Genomic DNA, 22174 nt, shown 5'->3' with positions numbered 1-22174 from the left:
GACTAAGATGAAGAGAGACGTTGAAAGGGTATGTGAACGATGTGTCACTTGCAAAAGGGCGAAAACAAAGGTTATGCCTCATGGACTTTACATGCCTCTACCTATTCCTCAAACACCATGGGTTGACATATCAATGGATTTTGTAATGGGACTACCAAGGACCAAGATGGGGCGAGATTCAATATTTGTTGTTGTAGATCGTTTTTCCAAGATGGCACATTTCATACCATGCCACAAGACAGACGATGCAACACATGTGGCCAATTTGTTCTTCAAAGAAATTGTGAGATTACATGGCGTTCCAAGAACCATAGTTTCCGATAGAGATGTCAAATTTCTTAGCCATTTTTGGAGGACATTATGGAGTAAGATTGGGACCAAGTTGCTATTCTCTACAACGTGTCACCCTCAAACCGATGGGCAAACCGAAGTGGTGAATCGAGTACTATCAACATTGTTGAGATCTATCATCAAAAAGAACATCAAAGCTTGGGAGGAATGCTTACCACACGTTGAATTTGCATATAATCGGGCAGTCCATTCAACAACTAAGATGTCACCATTTGAGGTAGTATATGGATTTAACCCCTTAACACCTTTAGATCTTCTTCCTTTGCCTCAGGAACAAATGATCAACAAAGATGGCAAGAGCAAGGCTGAGTTCGTTAAGAAACTTCATCAGCAAGTTCGAGACAATATAGAAAAACGGACAAGACAATATGAACAACAAGCAAATAAGGGACGTAAGCCACTAAAATTGGAAGAAGGTGATTGGGTATGGGTGCATTTCAGAAAAGAACGTTTCCCTTCCCAAAGGAAATCCAAATTATTACCAAGAGGAGATGGACCATTCCAAATCATTAAGAAGATCAATGATAATGCATACAAATTGGATCTACCTGGTGAATACAATGTAAGTGCAACTTTTAATATTTCAGATCTTTCTCCATTTGAAGACAACGACGATTTGAGGACAAATCGCTCAAAAGAAGGGGAGGATGATGTAATCACAACTACACAAATAGATCCTGAAGTCATGCCCATTGGACCTATCACTCGTGCAAAGGCAAAACAATTCAGGGAAGTACTTTCTCATAAGTGCCTTAATGTTCTTAAATCCTTTAATGAGAAAGAACCATCAGATAATAGGTTGTTTAATATGTTACATATTGAATATTAAATAACCTATAGTCCACATTATTATATAATACATTGTATAAGTTCATTTACTTAGTTTATTTCTTTATATTATGCATGTAGGCACATTCGGCCAATACTTGGGAGCTACATTGGAGCTAAATGGAGCATGAAAAAGCAAGGATACTTACATGGGAACGATCAGGGGAGCTTAAGGAGCAATTTGGTGAAAAGTTGTTTTGAGGCCGTGAGCTCATAGCTGGATTGAGCTGAAGATTTGAGCTACAAGATGAATTTATTTCAGCTGGGGAGTTGCACCATCATCATCACCACTTAGGACACTTCAAATATGTCCTAAGTCAAAATTTGTGAAATCGTACCTTTTCGCGAATAGTTGCCATCTCAAGAGGTACCTTTTCACAAGGAGCTGCCCAAACGTTCATCATGTTACAAGTCATCTAAGGTCAGCTCACCACCAGCTCATTCACACCCGAAGTACATCAAACATGAAGGGTTACCTTTCTCAAACATTGTGACCTTTCATGAATGATGCTGCCCATGAAGATGCCTTTTCAACAAGGAACACATCGGTGAAGAGATCACGCCTATTGGATGCTTAAATCATCAAGAAACATGAGCTAGAGGCTCCATGCCTATTCGGCCACATCACATGCCATACACATGAGAGCCTTTGGCGCCAAGCATGAAGAGACACACCACCATTCGGCCAAAGGGAGAAAATGGCGCCAAGATGAACCAACATACATATTCGGCCAAGGGAGATGTCTTCCCATCCTTAGCCGAATCATTAAGGCCTTTCATGAAGAGTTAGCCGAACCATCACAAGCCCAAAGGACTTATTCATTCATCTCAAGCATTATGTATTTTCCTAGAGACATGTATCTAGCCGAAACAACTTGTAATCATTCGGCCAAGCCCTCTCATTTCCTATAAATAGAGTGGCTTGCCATCATTTGTAGTCATCTCATCTCATATATAAAATTACTCTTGTGAGTTATTTCTCTTCAAAGTTCTTTGTGAACTTTATCGATTAAACAAGTGTAGTTCCTATACTTGTGGCGTCATTCCTTCCATTTTGATTCCTAAATTCCTAGATTGTTATCTAGTGGGTTGAAGACACGATCACCACCCCTCAAGCAAGTTTGTAAAGACCGGGATTGTGCTTCATAGCATAGTTTCCTCTTTGGCGTGTTTGGGATACTATCACCACCATCTCCATTTCGTCATTTCCATCATCAACAACACCCATCAATCCATCAATTCCGCAGCCATCTCTATTCTTATTCTTTCATTCCATTACTTATATTATTATTCATTTCTTAAACCCATTATTAATCATATTTCTGTCTTATTATTTTGCAGCCCAAGCTTATTAATTCAAGGATATCAGTACTTGTCAATCCTAGATCGGGACACAATAAGGCTATCTACTCTTCTCACCAAAGTGTGTAGATTCGCCTTACGTCAAAAAGCTTAGATTTCCTTTTAGTAGGAAACCTTTCCTTTCGCAAATGCACCCATACCCAATCTCCAACTTCCAAATGGAGTGGTTTACGTCCCTTATTGGCTTGTTGCTCATACTGCTTTGTTCTTCTCTCAATATTATGCCGAACTTGTTCATGTAACTTCTTGATGAACTCAGCCTTGTTCTTGCCATCCTTGTGAACCATTTGTTCTTGAGGTAGAGGAAGAAGGTCCAAAGGAGTTAAGGGATTGAATCCATACACTACCTCGAATGGTGAAATTTTTGTGGCCGAATGAACTGACCGGTTGTAAGCAAATTCAACATTTGGTAGGCAGTCTTCCCAAGTCTTTATGTTTTTCTTGATGATGGCTCTCAACAATGTTGATAATACTCTGTTGACTACCTCTGTTTGCCCATCAGTTTGGGGGTGACAAGTTGTTGAAAACAATAATTTAGTTCCAAGTTTGTTCCATAATGTTCTCCAAAATTGGCTAAGGAACTTGACATCTCGGTCAGAAACAATGGTCCTTGGTATGTCGTGCAATCTCATAACTTCTTTGAAGAATAGATTAGCCACATGGGTTGCATCATCGGTTTTGTGACATGGTATGAAATGGGCCATTTTGGAAAACCGATCAACCACCACAAATATAGAATCTCGCCCATTTCTTGTTTTTGGAAAACCCATCACAAAATCCATGGAAATATCAACCCATGGTGCTATAGGAATGGGAAGAGGTGTGTAAAGTCCATGAGGCATGACCTTTGACTTAGCCTTTTTGCAAACGATGCATCTATCACAAACCCGTTCAATATCCCTTTTCATCTTAGGCCAATAGAGATGTTCTTTCAAGATTTCCAATGTCTTACCGATTCCAAAATGTCCTATGAGCCCTCCTTCATGTGCTTTTCGTACCAATACTTCTCGAAAGGAACCTTGTGGAATACATAGCCTTTCCTCCTTGAATAGGTACCCATCATGTCTATAGAATTTCTCTACTGCACCCTTTTCACAAGACTTGTATTTCTCTCCAAAATCATGATCATTAGCATAGTAATCTTTAAGGAAAGAAAAACCAAGTAACTTAGAGTTTAAGGTGTTAAGAAGAACATACCTTCGTGAAAGGGCATCTGCAACAACATTCTCTTTACCTTTCTTGTAGTGAATGACGTATGGGAAGGACTCAAGAAATTCTATCCACTTGGCATGTCGTTTGTTGAGTTTGTGTTGGCTTTTAATATGCTTCAATGCCTCGTGATCAGTATGAATGAAAAATTCCTTGGGCCATAGATAGTGTTGCCACGTCTCTAATGCCCTTATAAGAGAATACATCTCTTTGTCATAAATAGGATAGTTTAGTGAAGCACCACTTAACGTTTCACTAAAGTATGCAACTGGTCGTCCCTTTTGAGTCAAAACGGCACCTGTACCAATTCCAGAAGCATCACTTTCTATTTCAAAAGTTTTATCGAAATTAGGAAGTACCAGAAGCGGTGCTTTAGTCAAGCATTCCTTGATGGCCATGAATGATTCTTCTTGTTCTTTGCCCCATTCAAAGGTAGAATTCTTTTTAATTACCCCAGTTAAGGGAGAGGCAATAGAACTAAAATTGGGCACAAATCTCCGGTAAAAACTTGCAAGTCCATGAAAACTTCTGACTTGGCTTATTGATGTAGGTCTTGGCCAGTCCTGAATTGCTTTAATCTTTTCTGGATCTACTTCAAGTCCCTGTGAACTTACAATAAATCCTAAGAATGTAAGATTGTTAGTGGAAAAAGAACATTTTTGAAGGTTAGCATAAAGTTTCTCTTTTTGGAGAGTTTCAAGTACTGACCTCAAATGTTGCACATGATCATCCAAAGTATGGCTATAAATCAAAATATCATCGAAATATACCACACAAAACTTACCAATAAAAGCCCGAAGTACATGGTTCATTAACGTCATGAAAGTACTAGGTGCATTGGTTAGTCCAAAGGGCATAACCAACCATTCGTACAATCCTTGCTTTGTTTTGAAAGCAGTTTTCCATTCATCTCCTTCTCGCATCCTAATCTGATGATATCCACTTTTAAGATCAATTTTGGAGAATATGGTGGCACCACTTAGTTCATCCAACATATCGTCAAGCCTTGGAATTGGATGTCGGTATTTGATAGAGATCTGATTAATTGCTCGGCAATCTACACACATTCTCCATGAACCATCATTCTTTGGTACAAGCAAAACAGGAACAACACATGGACTTAGGCTTTCTCGAATGTACCCCTTTTCCATTAAGTCACCAACTTGTTTTTGAAGTTCCTTTGTTTCCTCCGGATTACTTCTATAGGCTGGTTTGTTTGGTATGGTGGCACCAGGAATGAAATCGATTTGATGTTCAATTCCTCGAAGAGGTGGAAGTCCTCTTGGTATATCTTCTGGAAACATGGCTTCGAATTCCTGTAAAACAGAAACAACATAAGAAGGCAAACCTTCTTGGAGTTTAGTTAAAAGTAGACTTTCCTTGTACATTAGTACAATTAAAGCCTTATGTGACAGATAATGTTTCCGAATCTCCTTTCTTCCAGCATATATGTTCAATGCTTTAGTCGTTTCTTTTTCATTGTTTTTGATTGACTCTATGCTTTTCTTCAAATGAATTTGATCTTCATTCACTTGACTAGGAGATAGTGGCGTCAAAGTGAATTTCTTATCATTATGAATGATATTATATATGTTGGTAAACCCATCATGGATTGCTCGTCGATCGAATTGCCATGGTCTTCCCAAAAGTATATGTCCAGCATCCATTGGTACAACATCACAAAGGACTTCATCTTGATATTTTCCAATTGAGAATGGAATGACAACTTGCTTTGTGATTCTTACTTCCCCACCATCATTTAACCATTGAATTTTATATGGATTTGGATGCTTAGAAGTCTTCAAGCCAAGTTTTTCCACCATAAGAGTGCTTGCAACATTCGTACAACTTCCTCCATCGATGATCATAAAACAAACTTTGTTGTTTACATGACAACGAGTATGGAAGATGTTTTCTCTTTGGTCGTCTTCTATAATTTGAGTGCTTAAAGCCTTTTTGATGAAAAAAGCTTGTCTCGAAACTGAATGGAAATCAAACAATTCTTGTGACATGGTTAGTAAAATAAAAGAATAAATTAAAACCTTACCAGCACACTCACAAGAACCTCACGTGATCTCTCCAAGAAAATTCAGATTGCACTCCACTCACTCTCGTGTTTGCACTCGAGGATATGATCCTTGGCTTTTTCTGATCCCCCTTCTGATCTCACCCTCTCGTTTTCCTTTTACCACTCGATTCTCTCTTGTGGGTCCTTTTTAAGAACTAACTCAAGATTGAGCAAGTTTCTTTAGTTTGTGCGTCGGTTTAGAAATGGTTAAGGTATATGATAAAGGATAGGCTACAAAATGTTAAGAAAGATGATAAGGTAATGGAATAAGAAAAAATGAAAGAAAAGGAAATGAAATAATAAATAAGTGAAGATAACTTAAAACTCAAGTTACAACCTTCACAATAAACAATAAGGATACCTCCTTCAAGTTTGATGTTGGGCAGATTGTATGGTGTTTCTCTTTGAGTGTACTTTGCAACTTGCTTCACTTTTCTTTTGCTTTTGATTTTCTTCTTTTTCTTTTCTTTCTTTTGCACTCAAAATTTGATGTAGGAGTCTTTTTCTTTTCTCTTTTGTTTTCTTCTTTCTTGTTGCTTTTTTTAGCACTTTGAATGTCAATCCACCAAAGCTCTGATTACCGCTTGATGTAAGGCTAATCAGGCTTCTTCAATAATGGAGAAGTTGGCAACCTTGTTGTTTCCCGATCTAGGAGAGACACCAAATGCTACGCCTTGAATTGAAAAGTAATCTGCACAAAAGAAGAATATTAGGTTAAGTAAATGAATAATTAAGAAAGGAAATGGAAAGAATTGAAATGGATAGAATAGTTATCAAAGAAGGGCTGCGGAAGTGTTGTAGAATGATCCTTCAAGTGATGATGGATTCGGCCTCCAATGGTGGTGATGGACGAATACCTTGTTGAGGATGAAGGATAATTCAAAGATGAAGAAATGGAAATTTATAAGTTGGTGTTAATATAGGCGTGATATGGTGATGGAATATGGTGATGATATAGGCGTGATAATGGTGATTACTATGGTGATGATATAGGCGTGATAATGGTGATGGACATCTTATAAAACTAAGAAGGAACCAATGCTATAAAGGAGCAAAGACCCGTTTCTTATAAGTTTTATAAGGGATGGTATGAAAGGACTTTGACCCTCTAGTTATAAGAACTAGGAACCAGAAGTATCAAGGTGAAGGAATGACGCCACAAGCTTTAAAAAGGCTTGCTTAATCTATATAGTTTTAAAAAGAACTTGAAGAGAGAATAATCTCACAAAGGATTTTTAATTGATCAAAGAGAAATGAATGCCAAAGCCTATTTATAGATTTGTAAAGGCTTGGCCGAATAAATACATGCCTTTTTGGCAAAGTACATGTCTTAAAACGAAAATAAATGATGCTTGGATGAGGAGAGATGTCTTTGGCTGAATTGTTCCCATATCTCTTCATCTTGGCGCCAACTTGAAGCATGATGATGTTTAGGCCGAATAGAGAGAAGCCTCTTCATTTTGGTGCCTATTTCATTCACATGCAAAGCACATGGGTGGCTGGTCATGTGGCACTCACATGGATAGTGTAGAATGCTTAAGGCGTGGACTCCTCCATGGCGTGAAGATGAACAGCATCTTAGGCGTGACTTGGCATCAAACATATGTCTAGGTGACATGGAATCAATGGGGCAGCAACTAATTATGAAAGGTCACATTTGTGTGGAACAACCTTTCATCATTTGAGCTACTTCCCATGAGTTTGAGCTGAAGTTGAGCTGGCCATAGATGAAGGACATGTGTACAAGTCATAGGACAGCTCCTTGTGAAAAGGCACTTCTCGGAATGGCAACTCTTCGCGGAAAGGTACGAATCCACAAAAATTAACCTAGACCATATTTGTAGTGCTCTGTGTGGTAAAGATGATGGTGCAACTCTCCAACTGAAATGAGGTCTCTAGCTAGCTCAAAAGTCCAGCTCAAGTGAGCTATGAGCTCGGGGGTCAGCTAGCAACTTTTCACCATTTGTTCTTCATGATATCCCGAGTCATCCTATGTAAGATTTCATAGCTTATTGATTCCAATTCTAGCTTTAAGTCAGCTCCCATGATGTGGCCGAACATGTACCTATAAAAGAAAACATTTATAAGCTAAGTAATATAAGATATAAATATGTGGTTCATAGATTATATTATATGTCAACATAAAACATATTATATAATCTATTATTTGGGGATGTATTTCTAAATGATTCAAAGGTTTGGTAGTAAAAGCTTCCCTGAAAAGTTTGGCTCTTGATCGAGTTATTGGTCCTTGTGGCATTACTTTCATATCCTTTGAAGGTGGCGTTGGTGTACTCACATCTATTATGCCACTTGAAGTTCAAAAAGATGTGTCCCTTGAAGTGCCACAAGTTGTGATCATTGAGGCTCTAAGTACATTACATCTATTGAAGAGATTTTAGCAACCAATGTAATTTTTTATCTTTAAGCAACCAACACCCATTAAAAATCATCCATGGTTTGCTATTTCCATCATATTGTTAATAGCTTTTGATTTACTAACTTTGATTTGTTTTGCATCAACTTGTTTCATCCTTATGGTGAAATACTACCAACCTTAAAGGCAATCATTCGGAGAGGAAAAAAGGTGAAAGGACAATATCATTTAAATCAGCACCAAGGAGTTATTCAAAGAACAATTATTTTCACCAAGAGACGTGATTACTCTAACCAGGAGACAAACCTTTTCAGAAACAAGCATGGTGAATTAAAAGGAGGAATTGAAGAGATAGAGGTCCTTTCCAAGCATTGTGATTATTCAAAGAATAAAGTAAAAGGATCAAGTTGGTTCGTGAAGGGATATGTCTTTTCTATTCAAAGGACATTTGATGGTTCCCAAACATTATGTCCTCATATCAAAGGACGTGAAGTTACCAGATTTAAAGCCAAGATGTTGAACATTTCATGTGATTCATCTATTGGAGAAAAACATAAGGATTCAATCCTTCCTACATTAATAAGGTCTTCATTGAAAAACTACTTCGATTTGAGGACAAATCGCCTAAAAGAAGGGGAGGATGATACGATCCAAACTAGCTCCAACTTTCTCCATGACTTGAACACACCATGGATGTTATTCAAAGCTGATTCTAAGGGAGTTCTTTCTTACCTTATCTTATATTATATCATTTATACATTCTATTCTATCATAATCATGCATTCACATGTTAGTTATCATATTATTCATACCATCCTATGTTTAGTTCATCATGTTTTCCATATCATTCATATCTATGTTATGATTACATATCATTTCTTGGGATATTATTATTACCTGTTTCCATTTATCATTTATTATGAATATCATGTTATATGATATTCATGCATATAACATACCCACAAGTTTATATTATCTGCTACACAATGATACTTCAAGCATGTTATTGTTTCATATTCGTTTTGCATTCATCTAAGTATGTTTTAATAAATTCATGACATGACAGCATGCTTAATCATTCATTTGTTAGCTCATTTGCATTCATTTCAGCTCCTAAGTCGTATACATTATCTCACATATAGTATATGATGATATACTTAGCTCATGTCATGCAGTCATAGCTCACAAGACCATGATTATTCATGGAAGCAAGGTAATTAGCTCATACAAGCTCAATGTAATTTAATTACCTTATTTTCTTTGCATGTGTAGGTACATTGGAGCATGGTACACGTTGGGACAACTTGGTAAAGTATTTGGATGCCATATGTAGCTCACAAACAGCTCACAAATATCATGGCTGCTCGTGGAACACTAAGGAAAGCTCAACTTAGCTGGAGGAGCTAGCATGTAGCTGAACTTAGCTAGAGGAAAGCTTTGGACCATAGTGGTGAAAAGTGGACTAAATGTAGCTAGAAGTAGCTGGGATAGTAGTTGAGGAGCTGAAAAGACCAAAGCTAACTAGCTTGAGTTCATCAAGTTATAGCTCACCTAGTTAGCTACCAAGACACTTACCTAGCTTACCTTGAAGCAATTTCATCTCTAGGCTGCCTATGTGATAGGGAAGCGGTGGCGGATTGATGAACGTTGCTCTTGTTGAAGAATCAAACCTAGAAAGCTCTAGACTCGATGAAGAACAAAGGGGATGAATAGGGGAAGGTGGCGGCAGCAGCTAGGATTCTTTAGGGTTTCTTTTATGTGTTGGAATCAAGGCAATAAGATTAGAATAAAATAAACAAAAGATAAATAAACGGAAGATGAAATAAGATAATAAAGAAATCAGAAGCTCTCCCTTATGAAGGTGAACGGTAAAGATGATTGATGGTGCGAATGGATTTATGGATAATAAATGGATAAGTATCCTATCGAGCCCTCCTAGTCGCAATGAAAAGGAAAACACGATAAATGGCTCTAACCAACCCTCCTAGTCGTGATGAAAAGGCAAATTGGAGTGTGAAGATTAATCTCCCTCACAATAACTTGAAAGAACTCCAGGAGAAGAAGCTTCGAAGGCACAAGGCAATCAGCACTTACAAAAACAAACTCTCGTTGTATTATTGATCAAAGAAATCTGATTTACAAAGTAGAATGAAGTCTCCTTTATATAGGGGCTGAGTTCTAAAGGTCCTAAATAACTAATGAATAAAATAATAATAAACTAAACATGTCTTAACTCTAATTCCTAATAAAATAATAATAAATAAAGATAATATTTTAACCCAACCTTAATTCCTAATAAAATAATAAATATAATCCTAAAAGATAATGCATAATCATATATTAAGTTATATTACAAATAATCAATAAAAATATTGAAAATTCGTAATATTTACAAAATCCCGTATTATTCCCGTATAGGATTTTCTGCATGCACCGTCTTCAGTAAAATGGCCATATCTTGAGTTCCCAATATCAGATTGATACGATTCAAGAACCATTGGAAAGATAAGACACAGAAGGTTGTATCTCCAGTATGTTGACCAAATAATCTCATGATCCCATTAAAAAAGTCGTCTCAAGTCTGCTACTGTTCTGATCTTCTTTTCCAAAGCTTGGACGAGTGGATCATTTGGAAGAGTTATTACTTCTTCCTTTGATGTGAGCCTTGTGATGCATGTATCATCCTCCCTTTCTTCAAAAAGATTCGACCTCGAATATGAAACATTAAATGGAGCAACATTAGAATCGTTTAATGATTCATTCACATTATTCTTATCGAATAGATATGCTTTGAATCTTCGAGACTTTGTTCTTCTAATAGGTTCGAGTAGAAACATTAGTCCAAAGAAGAATGTATTCTAGACTCTGGTGCATGTATCATTCCTCCACTCCTCAAAAGGATTCGACCTCGAATCTGAAAATCCAAAAGAAAGAGAATTAGATGTGTTGAACGGAAAACTTGTGAAACATTTACCAGGATCAATGTGATATGTCTTTAAGCGTCTTAGTCGAGATTTATGCTTTATAAAAACTGATTTCTTGTAGTCTTGAAGTCCTCTTTTGCATACAAGTCTTGTAATATGATATTTTGGTTGAAATTCAACATGGCGTCGACCTCTGTTGGCTTTCTGTATGATTGCTTCATATAATTTCTCCATGGTTTTATTCTTGTGTGGAGAGAATGAGTGTTTAAAAACCATGTCAACTGGTTTGTTAAAGTAATCCCTTAAGTCTCCTAAGTGTGGTTCATGAATTAAGAATTCTCGGGAGGAGATTTGTGGACTGTAAAACCTGTTTAGTTGGCAAGGAAACTCATATACAAGATAAAGCTCATTAGAAGCACTTTTAAAAGTATGGGTAGAATTATCAGAAATATCCGAGTTATTGTGATATACATCTTTGATATGTTCAATTCTCGGAATAGTAGTATGCGTTTGATAGGTAAGAGTATACCTTCATGGTAGTGCATCGTCTATTATGTTTTACTTACCTCGGTCTTTGGACTCCCGTAAATCGTGACTCTTAATTGATATGGCATAGTGATTAGGGCTTTCAGGTGGTAACCCGTCAGGAGGGTCACCTAGCACTATTCGATAACTCTTGGCGATGGAAGATGGTGTGGTCCAGTCTCGTATTGCTTTTACTTTCTCATCATTTACATGGATTCTCTGTGCATGAACTATAAAGCATGTGGAGTTGTTCAAGTCATGTTTTGTCATTAAGATGGCGTCACGACTAAGGCTTTCCTGGATGTAGCCTTTTTGTAACAAATCTAACTCTTTGGTTTCTTCGAGATTGTATGTTTGATGAGGTATGATGCAACCTTGAATTAGATTGGGTTGGTGTTGTTTTCCTCTTTTAGATGGTAATTCGTTAGGTGGATCACCTAACACTTCTCGAAAATCCTGTAACAAAGATGAAAACACACTAGGCAAATCCTTGTTAATGTTAGAAATCGAAACAATTGATTCCCTAAAGTGAACAAGGATGGAAGGTTGTTTGTAAAGAATGTTCTCTCTCAATTCTTTTGTACTCACACATAGATTTTGAGTCACTCTTTTCTTCTCACAATTAGGTTCACTCACCTCCCATGGGTCATTATTCTTTTGGTTTTTGAAACTAGTGACCTCTTTTTCTTTTGCCTCTTTCTCAGCTTTTTCTTTTTTTACTTTCTCTACCTCCTCACAAATTATCATTTGATCTTTAGTGGTTGGAAGTGTGTCATTCTTTGCTGGTCGTTCTTTCTCCTTGTCAGGTTTGTCATCTCTTGGCTTTTTCAGAGAAGATGGAGCAGAAGATGAGGAAAGATTTGAATGATTACCTTGGTAAGAGGATAAAGTACCTTGGTAATGTTCTCGAAATCTCCTCTGGATTTGTGCTTCGATTGTCATTGCTTTCTTTAGTGTATCTTCAAGGTTTTCGTACCCATGGAGGTCAAGAAGATCAGTGATGTTTGAGTTCAAGCCGACGACGAATCTTGACACGGTGACCTCTTCTTTTTCGGTTATGTTAGCCCTATTGAGTAAGGACTGCATCTCCTTGTAGTAGTCTTCAACTGAACTTCTACCTTGTCGAAGTCGGTGTAGTCGTAGTTTAACTTCTCGTGTATAATGTGTCGGTAGAAATTGCTTCCTCATGGTTTGTTTGAGGTCGGTCCAAGAAGTGATTGTTGGAATTTGAAAGTTCTGGATCTTTTTCCTTGTTTGCATCCACCAAGTTTGAGCATATCCTTCGAATTGCATGGTGATGAGGGGAACTTGTTTAGCTTGGGGGTAGTCATGGTATGCGAAGATGAGATCAACTTTTTCTTCCCAATCGATGTACCTTTCCGGATCATTGTCTCCTTTGAAAGAAGGGATCATGAACTTTGGTTTTGCAAAGAGTTCGGGTGCTTGGAAACGTGGTTGTTCTCGCCTAGGTACCAAAAGTTCAATATTGTTTGGTCTTGGATTCTGGTTTGGTAGATCCAGTTGTGGTTCTTGTCGTTCTCTCACGGTATTGGTAAGTTCATCAAATCTTTCAACTTGAGTCGTGAGTCGTGCAAGTGCGGCTAAGATAGCCGTAAGTGTATTGTTGTTATTGTCGCCCATCCTGAAATCATAACAAAGTCACTCCAAGAAAGTAACACAACGAGAGGCAAGTAAGCCGATCTTGTGCTCTTTAAAACTCACTTTACCAAGTAGTCTTTCACAGTTCGTATCGGAGTTTGATTACTAGAAAAGGCGATAAGAAAAACCTAAAATCTCTAAGAGGCCAAACAAAGGTTAGACTCTAAGAGAACGAGAATGCAAAGAAGGAAGAAGTATGCAAACTCTTTAGTCCTACTAACACAAAGAAGATAATGTGTTAGATAATGCAAAAGAACAATAACAAGGAAAAACAAAAGAACTTAAAGCACTAAGAGTCAAAGAAAAAGGTACCAAACCAGAAAACCTAGAAAACGCTGGATCAACTTGAGCAACGTTTTTGAGGGGGTTACCGGTGTCCAAAAATTCTGAAAATTTCTTGAATGTCTTTCGATGCGTCAAGAAACCACCTGTAAAATTTCAGAACCAAATACCTTCAGTAGTATCCAGTAGACTATGTTGAACGGTGAGTCCTCAAATAATCTGTTTTTCTTGATCACTTTTTTCGAAGTTGTTCTTGATCTCCAAAAATTCTGATATTTTGTGATAATGATCTAAAATATATGAAGTTTCAATATGGAAATTTTCACCAGGAAATTCCTCCTGTAAAAGTTTCAAAAAATTCGACAAGATTCTAAACTGAATCTGCCGATGAAACTTGAATGATGTATTTGAAGGCTCCAATGAACTCCGATTGGGGTGAAATTTGGACTGGGGATTACTATTAGAATTAATATAATATATGGATAAAATCAGCCCTAAATACCTTCGTTTGCAATTTTTTGAAATTTTGGCTTTTTTGGCTTTTTTTTGGCTTTTTTTTGTTTTTTTGAAAAAAAATAGCAAACTAACAAGAAGGATTTAAATCTAAATTAAAATTAAATAAAAAGAACCTGAAACGCTGAATCGTTTGTGAACTAGCTCCGTTGGGGTACCTTGACGGTTTTGTGTGCAAGAACAAGCAAGATTGCTTGTTTCTCTCCAAGAATCGGCCCAAATCTGATACCAATTGATAGAGAAGCGGTGGCGGATTGATGAACGTTGCTCTTGTTGAAGAATAAAACCTAGAAAGCTCTAGACTCGATGAAGAACAAAGGGGATGAATAGGGGAAGGTGGCGGCAGCAGCTAGGATTCTTTAGGGTTTTTTTTATGTGCTGGAATCAAGGAAATAAGATTAGAATAAAATAAACAAAAGATAAATAAACGGAAGATGAAATAAGATAATAAAGAAATCAGAAGATCTCCCTTATGAAGGTGAACGGTAAAGATGATTGATGGTGCGAATGGATTTGTGGATAATAGATGGATAAGTGTCCTATCAAGCCCTCCTGGCCGCAATGAAAAGGAAAACACGATAAATGGCTCTAACCAACCCTCCTAGTCATGATGAAAAGGCAAATTGGAGTGTGAAGATTAATCTCCCTCACAAGAACTTGAAAGAACTCCAGGAGAAGAAGCTTCGAAGGCACAAGGCAATCAGCACTTGCAAAAACAAACTCTCGTTGTATTATTGATCAAAGAAATCTGATTTACAAAGTAGAATGAAGTCTCCTTTATATAGGGGCTGAGTTCTAAAGGTCCTAAATAACTAATGAATAAAATAATAATAAACTAAACATGTCTTAACTCTAATTCCTAATAAAATAATAATAACTAAAGATAATATTTTAACCCAACCTTAATTCCTTATAAAATAATAAATCTAATCCTAAAAGATAATGCATCATCATATATTAAGTTATATTACAAATAATCAATAAAAATATTGAAAATTCGTAATATTTACAAAATTCCGTATTAATCCCATATAGGATTTTCTGCATGCACCGTCTTCAGTAAAATGGTCATATCTTGAGTTCCCGATATCGGATTGATACGATTCAAGAACCGTTGGAAATATAAGAGACAGAAGGTTGTATCTCAAGAAGATATGTTGACCAAATAAGATCATAATCCCATTCAAAAAGTCGTCTCAAGTCTGCTACTGTTCTGATCTTCTTTTCCAAAGTTTGGACGAGTGGATCATTTGGAAGAGTTATTACTTCTTCCTTTGATGTGAACCTTGTGATGCATGTACATCAAATGATACATGCACCAGAGTCCATAATACATGCTTCTTTGGACTAATGTTTCTACTCGAACCTATTAGAAGAACAAAGTCTCGAAGATTCAAAGCATATCTATTCGGTAAGCATAATGTGAATGAATTATTAAACTATTCTAATTTTTCTCCCTTTAATGTTTCAGATTCGAGGTCGAATATTTTTGAATAAAGGGAGGATGATACATGCATCACAAGGCTCACATCAAAGGAAGAAGTAATAACTCTTCCAAATGATCCACTCGTCCAAGCTTTGGAAAAGAAGATCAGAACAGTAGCAGACTTGAGATGACTTTTTGAATGGGATCCTTATCATATTCGGTCAACATATCTTCTGGAGATACAACCTTATGTCTCTTATCTTTCCAACGGTTCTTGAATCGTATCAATCCGATATCGGGAACTCAAGATATGGCCATTTTACTGAAGACGGTGCATGCAGAAAATCCTATACGGGATTAATACGGAATTTTGTAAATATTACGAATTTTCAATATTTTTATTGATTATTTGTAATATAACTTAATATATGATGATGCATTATCTATTAGGATTAGATTTATTATTTTATTAGGAATTAAGGTTGGGTTAAAATATTATCTTTAGTTATTATTATTTTATTAGGAATTAGAGTTAAGACATGTTTAATTTATTATTATTTTATTCATTAGTTATTTAGGACCTTTAGAACTCAGCCCCTATATAAAGGAGGCTTCATTCTACTTTGTAAATCAGATTTCTTTGATCAATAATACAACAAGAGTTTGTTTTTGCAAGTGCTGATTGCCTTGTGCCTTCGAAGCTTCTTCTCCTGGAGTTCTTTCAAGTTCTTGTGAGGGATATTAATCTTCACACTCCAATTTGCCTTTTCATCGCGACTAGGAGGGTTGGTTAGAGCCATATTATCGTGTTTGCCTTTTCATTCCTAATAAAATAATAATAACTAAACATGTTTTAACTCTAATTCCTAATAAAATAATAATAACTAAAGATAATATTTTAACCCAACCTTAATTCCTAATAAAATAATAAATCTAATCCTAAAAGATAATGCATCATCATATATTAAGTTATATTACAAATAATCAATAAAAATATTAAAAATTCGTAATATTTACAAAATCCCGTATTAATCCCGTATAGGATTTTCTGCATGCACCGTCTTCAGTAAAATGACCATATCTTGAGTTCCCGATATCGGATTGATACGATTCAAGAACCGTTGGAAAGATAAGAGACAGACGGTTGTATCTCCAGAGATATATTGACCAAATAAGATCAGGATCCCATTCAAAAAGTCGTCTCAAGTCTGATACTGTTCTGATCTTCTTTTCCAAAGCTTGGACGAGTGGATCATTTGGAAGAGTTATTACTTCTTCCTTTGATGTGAGCCTTGTGATGCATGTATCATCCTCCCTTTCTTCAAAAAGATTCGACCTCAAATCTGAAACATTAAAGGGAGCAACATTAGAATCGTTTAATGATTCATTCACATTATTCTTACCGAATAGATATGCTTTGAATCTTTGAGACTTTGTTCTTCTAATAGGTTCGAGTAGAAACATTAGTCCAAAGAAGCATGTATTATGGACTCTGGTGCATGTATCACCATGGACTTCAAGACATCATCCTATGGTTGTAACCTCACCAAAATATTGCAAGAAGACCCATGTGCATTCAAGTAGGCGTCCATGTGCATCATTCAAGCATGTACACTCCATGTGACATCAAATTGGTGCCAATCTCTAGCTAGCTCAAAAGTCCAGCTCATGTGAGCTATGAGCTCGGAGGTCAGCTGACAACTTTTCATCATTTGTTCTCCATGATCTCCCGAGTCATCTTATGGAAGTTTTCCTAGCTCATTGACTCCCATGCTAGCTTTAAATCAGCTTCCAACATGTGGCCGAACATGTACCTACAAAAGAAAGCTTTTATAAGCTAAGTAATATAAAATATAAATATATAATTATATGGTTCATAACAATAACTTCATACATTCATAATATCATCATCATAACTATAAATATAATGTATGCAAGCTATTTTCATAACTATGGTATAAAGAAAGATTAAGTTGAAGAAAATCCCCCTTTGATTATTGTGAAAGGTTGGAGATGCAAGTCCATTTTTGACGCTGAATCGGATCACATCACCCATGCTTGCTAGCTAGCTCCACACTCAAGCTAGCTTGGAAGAAGACACGTGCACACCCAAGATGGACCACATGACCAGACATCATCACAGGCACAAGGCTGCACCACAAGGCTCCCTAGAGCACCCATGTGCGTGCCATATGACCAGCCCCCATGTGACTTGCGTGTGATATCATTTAGGCGCCAAGATGAAGAGCCCTCTCACTATTCAGCCAAGCATCATCTCCCATCCAATTTGGCGCCAACATGATGGGACACAACAACTATTCGGCCAAGGGTTATTACCCTCCATTTAAAATGAACCAACCTCTCTATTTTGTAATTAAGTTATGGCTCTATATGAAGGCACAAGGCTTGTCGATCCCCTTGTAATCATTCGACCATACCCCTCCATTTCCTATAAATAGAAAAGCAAATATCATTTGTATTCAGACCATTTTGATTAATATAAGTGAGATTATTCTCTTCCTTAAGTCCCGGTGACTTTTATCGACTTATCTAGTATTTTTAATACTTATGGCGTTAACCCCCTTTTTCACCTTGATACTTCTGGTTCCTAGTTCTTATAACTAGTGGGTCAAAGTACTTAATACCACCCCTTAAAGAAGCAATATATAGTCTGGGTCTTTGCTCTCTATAGCATTGGTTCTTCTTTTTGTCTTCTTTAAGATACTATCCTCACAACCATCCCTTTGTTTCATCAACCATAACCATAGCCATATCAACCATCTTCCGCTTCCATCATTCATTATTATAATAGCCTACATATTCACTCATACGTTTACCACCCTTCACCATCTCTTTTGAGCCATTCACTTGTGCAGGTTGTTTTGGTTCCGTCCTAGGTGATATAGTTCAACCTAGCCTCACTTGGATGGATGGTGAAATCAAGGTTGTACCTTTGATTATTTCAATCTAGGAAAACAACAAGGATCCTGTACAAACAAGAAATCTAAAAAAATAGTTAAATGGAAGTAATGAAATGGAAAGATAAATATGGCAGCGGAAAATATATATAAGATGGTGATATGTTTAAAGGAAATGATGAAGTATGGTAATGGAAGTAGAATGAAGGTGATGGGGATGAATATGAAAAGAAGAACATTGTGAGAAAACCAAGACATTTGGAGTTGAAAATAAGAGTGTGATTTTGCGTGAGAAATCCATTGGAGTAATTGAAAATGAGAGTAAGAGCATTGATAGTGAAGATGAGTGTGTTGTAAAACATGAGAGTGAGATTGAAGAGAGAATTCAAAACAAACATGAGCATGAGAGAAAAGAATGTGAGGAGAAGGAAGTTTTACTTTATACTAATCAATCTTTTCTTCCAATTCTTTCATTTGATTTGCAGGTTATTCCAAAGGCCATACCATTGCAAATTGATGAATCACATTTGTCCATTAAAGTTCCAAATGTTGTAACATTTGTTATTCCAAAGCATGTGCTCTTTGACATTCGAAGTACATTCATTCTACATTCAAAGTTCAAACAACCTTATGAAAGGGAAGTTTCAACGAACCAAATTTCATTCATGAACTTCAATGAATCTTGTACGTTCATTCACATTGTTAATGATGTTTCATGTTCTAACTTATTTCTATTTTTCAGCACATTGAATCATTTACATGGAAGTGTTCTTGCTTGTGATCATTAATTCAAGGAAAAGAAACGAACATTATCCAACTATTAAAGATTCATAATGTGGAAGGGTACAAAGACTAAAGTTGGCATGCCTTACCTACTTGAAGGATTCAAAGAAATTCATGCATACCCTAATAGGCGTAATGACCTTCATTCATCCTTTCTTACACCAATGGATCAATCAATGACAAAAGCCTTCGATTTGAGGACAAATTTCTCTAAAAAAGGGGGGATGATGCGATCATGCCAAGGACCAAACTTCTTCAACACATGATCACTTCATTGACGTTCTGCCTTGTTGATTCTAAGGGAGTCTTATCTTATTTTATTATTTATTTACTCATTTATGCATTACATGTCACGTGAATATGTTTATCTTATTCTTAATTTTTGCTTGAATATTATATGCTGTCATTTATATGTATAATATATGATATTCATGCATGACTTATTAATTCACATCTTTATATAACTCATTCAATGCATATGCATTGATAGTTAGCTCATTTGCATTCATAACACAGGTGGCAAAATGAATTCATAATTATAATAGCTCAATTCCTATCTAATTATTTTTTTACATACTTTGTCTAGGTACATTGGATGCTAAGTAGACTAAAGGCAATTGAAGAGTTGGATGGACAGTTCACGTCAGTCAGATTGATCGGAATTTTTGAACATGTTCCGAGCATCTTTGGGTGATGAAGTCTCTTAACATTTAATCCCCTGTCTCTTATCTTTCCAACGCACTTTGAATCATATCAATCCGATATTGGGAGCTCAAGATATACCCAGATTAATTAAGACAGTGCAGGCTGGAAATAAGTACGGGATTTACACCAAATGAAGAGCCATGTTCACACCTGATGCAATTCCACCTTCATGAATCCATTTATGGCGTGTACAATCATACAAGGAGGCTAAAGGACTCGTTCATATTCAAGGGATATGGATGCATTATTTTCAAACTCATTCACCAAATCCAAGTGCATGAAGGGAGCCTATGAGTCACGTTCACACTTGGTGCATGCATTTCAAAGGGGGCCGAACATACAATGAAACATTCCTGAAAATTCATGCAAGGAAATGAACCAACATGTTCACATCAAGAGAGGATAAATTCAGCTATGAAGATGTATTCACTTAAATGGATGAATATTCATTTATTTTATTAGTCCATGAACTTACATAGGGGACGTTCATTGTATCTACTTAAGGATAAACATTCATCCATGAATGTTCAATCATTAAATCTTGTATGTGCATCCTAGACATCTCTTAGGCCTATAAATAGCTTTCCATTTCATTTGTAAGAAACCAATTCACTTTTTGTTTAATCAAATATTTGTGAGAGTTTTTCTCTTTAGTTCTTAAGTGAACTTTATCGACTTATCAAGCTTATGCTTGTGGCGTCACCCCTATCTATGTCACCCTGATACTTCTGGTTCCTATCTCTTTATAGATAGTGGGTCAAAGTCCTTGTTTACCATCCCTTAAAGAAGCAATATAAAGTCTGGGTCTTTGTTCTTTAACATTGGTTCTTCTTTGAGTCTTCTTTGAGATACTACTTTTCATATTCATCTCCATCACCTTCATTCTACCTCCATTAAAATACTTCATCATTTCCTTTAAACATATCACAAACTTATATATATTTTCCGCTACCATATTTATCTTTCCATTTCATTACTTCCATTTAACTATTTTTTTAAGCATTCTTGTTTGTGCGGGATCCTTGTTGCTTTCCTAGATCGAAACAATCAAAGGTACAACCTTGACTTCACCATCCATCCAAGTGAGGCTAGGTTGAACCGTATCATCATGTATTGAAGAAGTTTGGTCCTTGGCATGATCGCATTGTCCCCCCTTCTTTAGAGTGATTTATCCTCAAATCGAAGACTTTTGTCATTGATTGATCCATTGGTGTAAGAAAGGATGAATGAAGATCATTATGCCTATTAGGGTATGCATGAATTTCTTTGAATCCTTCAAGTAGGTAAGGCATGCCAACTTTAGTCTTTGTACCCTTCCACATTATGAATATTGAATACTTGGATAATGCTCGTTTCTTTTCCTTGAATTGATGATCACAAGCAAGAACACTTCCATGTAAATGATTCAATGTGCTGTAAAAAAGAAATAAGTTAGAACATGAAACATCATTAACAATGTGAATGAACGTACAAGATTCACTAAGGTTCATGAATGGAATTTGGTTCGTTGAAAATTCCCTTTCATAAGGTTCATTGAATATTGAATATGAAGTGAATGTACTTCGAATGTCAAAGAGCACATGCTTTGGAATACCAAATGTTCTAACCTTTGGAACTTCAATAGACAAAAGTTGATGTAAGGCGAATCTACACGCTTTGATGGAAGAGAGTAGATAGCCTTATTGTGTCCCGATCTAGGATTGATAAGTACTGATGTCCTTGAATTTATAAGTTTGGGCTGCAAAATAAGATAAGAAAATAATGATTAATAATGGAATTTAATAAAGGGGATAATAATATAAGTAATGAAAATAAATAATAAGAATGAAATGAGATAAATAAAGGATAGAGATGGCTGCGGAATTGATGGAAGAGATGGATGATGTTGATGATGAAATGGCAATGGTGGTGATGTTGTATCTGAAACACGCCAAAGAGGAAACTATGCTATGAAGCACAATCCCGGTCTTCACAAACTTGCTTGAGGGGTGGTGATAGTGTCTTCAACCCACTAGATATCAATCTAAGAATTTTGGAATCAAAATGGAAAGAATGACGCCACAAGTATAGGAACTATACTTGTTTAATCGATAAAGTTCAAAGAACTTTGAAGAGAAATAACTCACAAGAGTATATTTTATATAAGAGATGAGATGAATACAAATGAAGGCAAGCCACTCTATTTATAGGAAATGAGAGGGCTTGGTCGAATAGTTACATGATGTTTCGACTAGATACATGTCT

Source organism: Hibiscus syriacus, unplaced genomic scaffold, assembly GCF_006381635.1.
Source record: "Hibiscus syriacus cultivar Baekdansim isolate YM2019G1 unplaced genomic scaffold, ASM638163v2 tig00110610_pilon, whole genome shotgun sequence".
NCBI lineage: Eukaryota > Viridiplantae > Streptophyta > Magnoliopsida > Malvales > Malvaceae > Hibiscus > Hibiscus syriacus.
Note: the sequence above shows the minus strand (reverse complement) of the source record.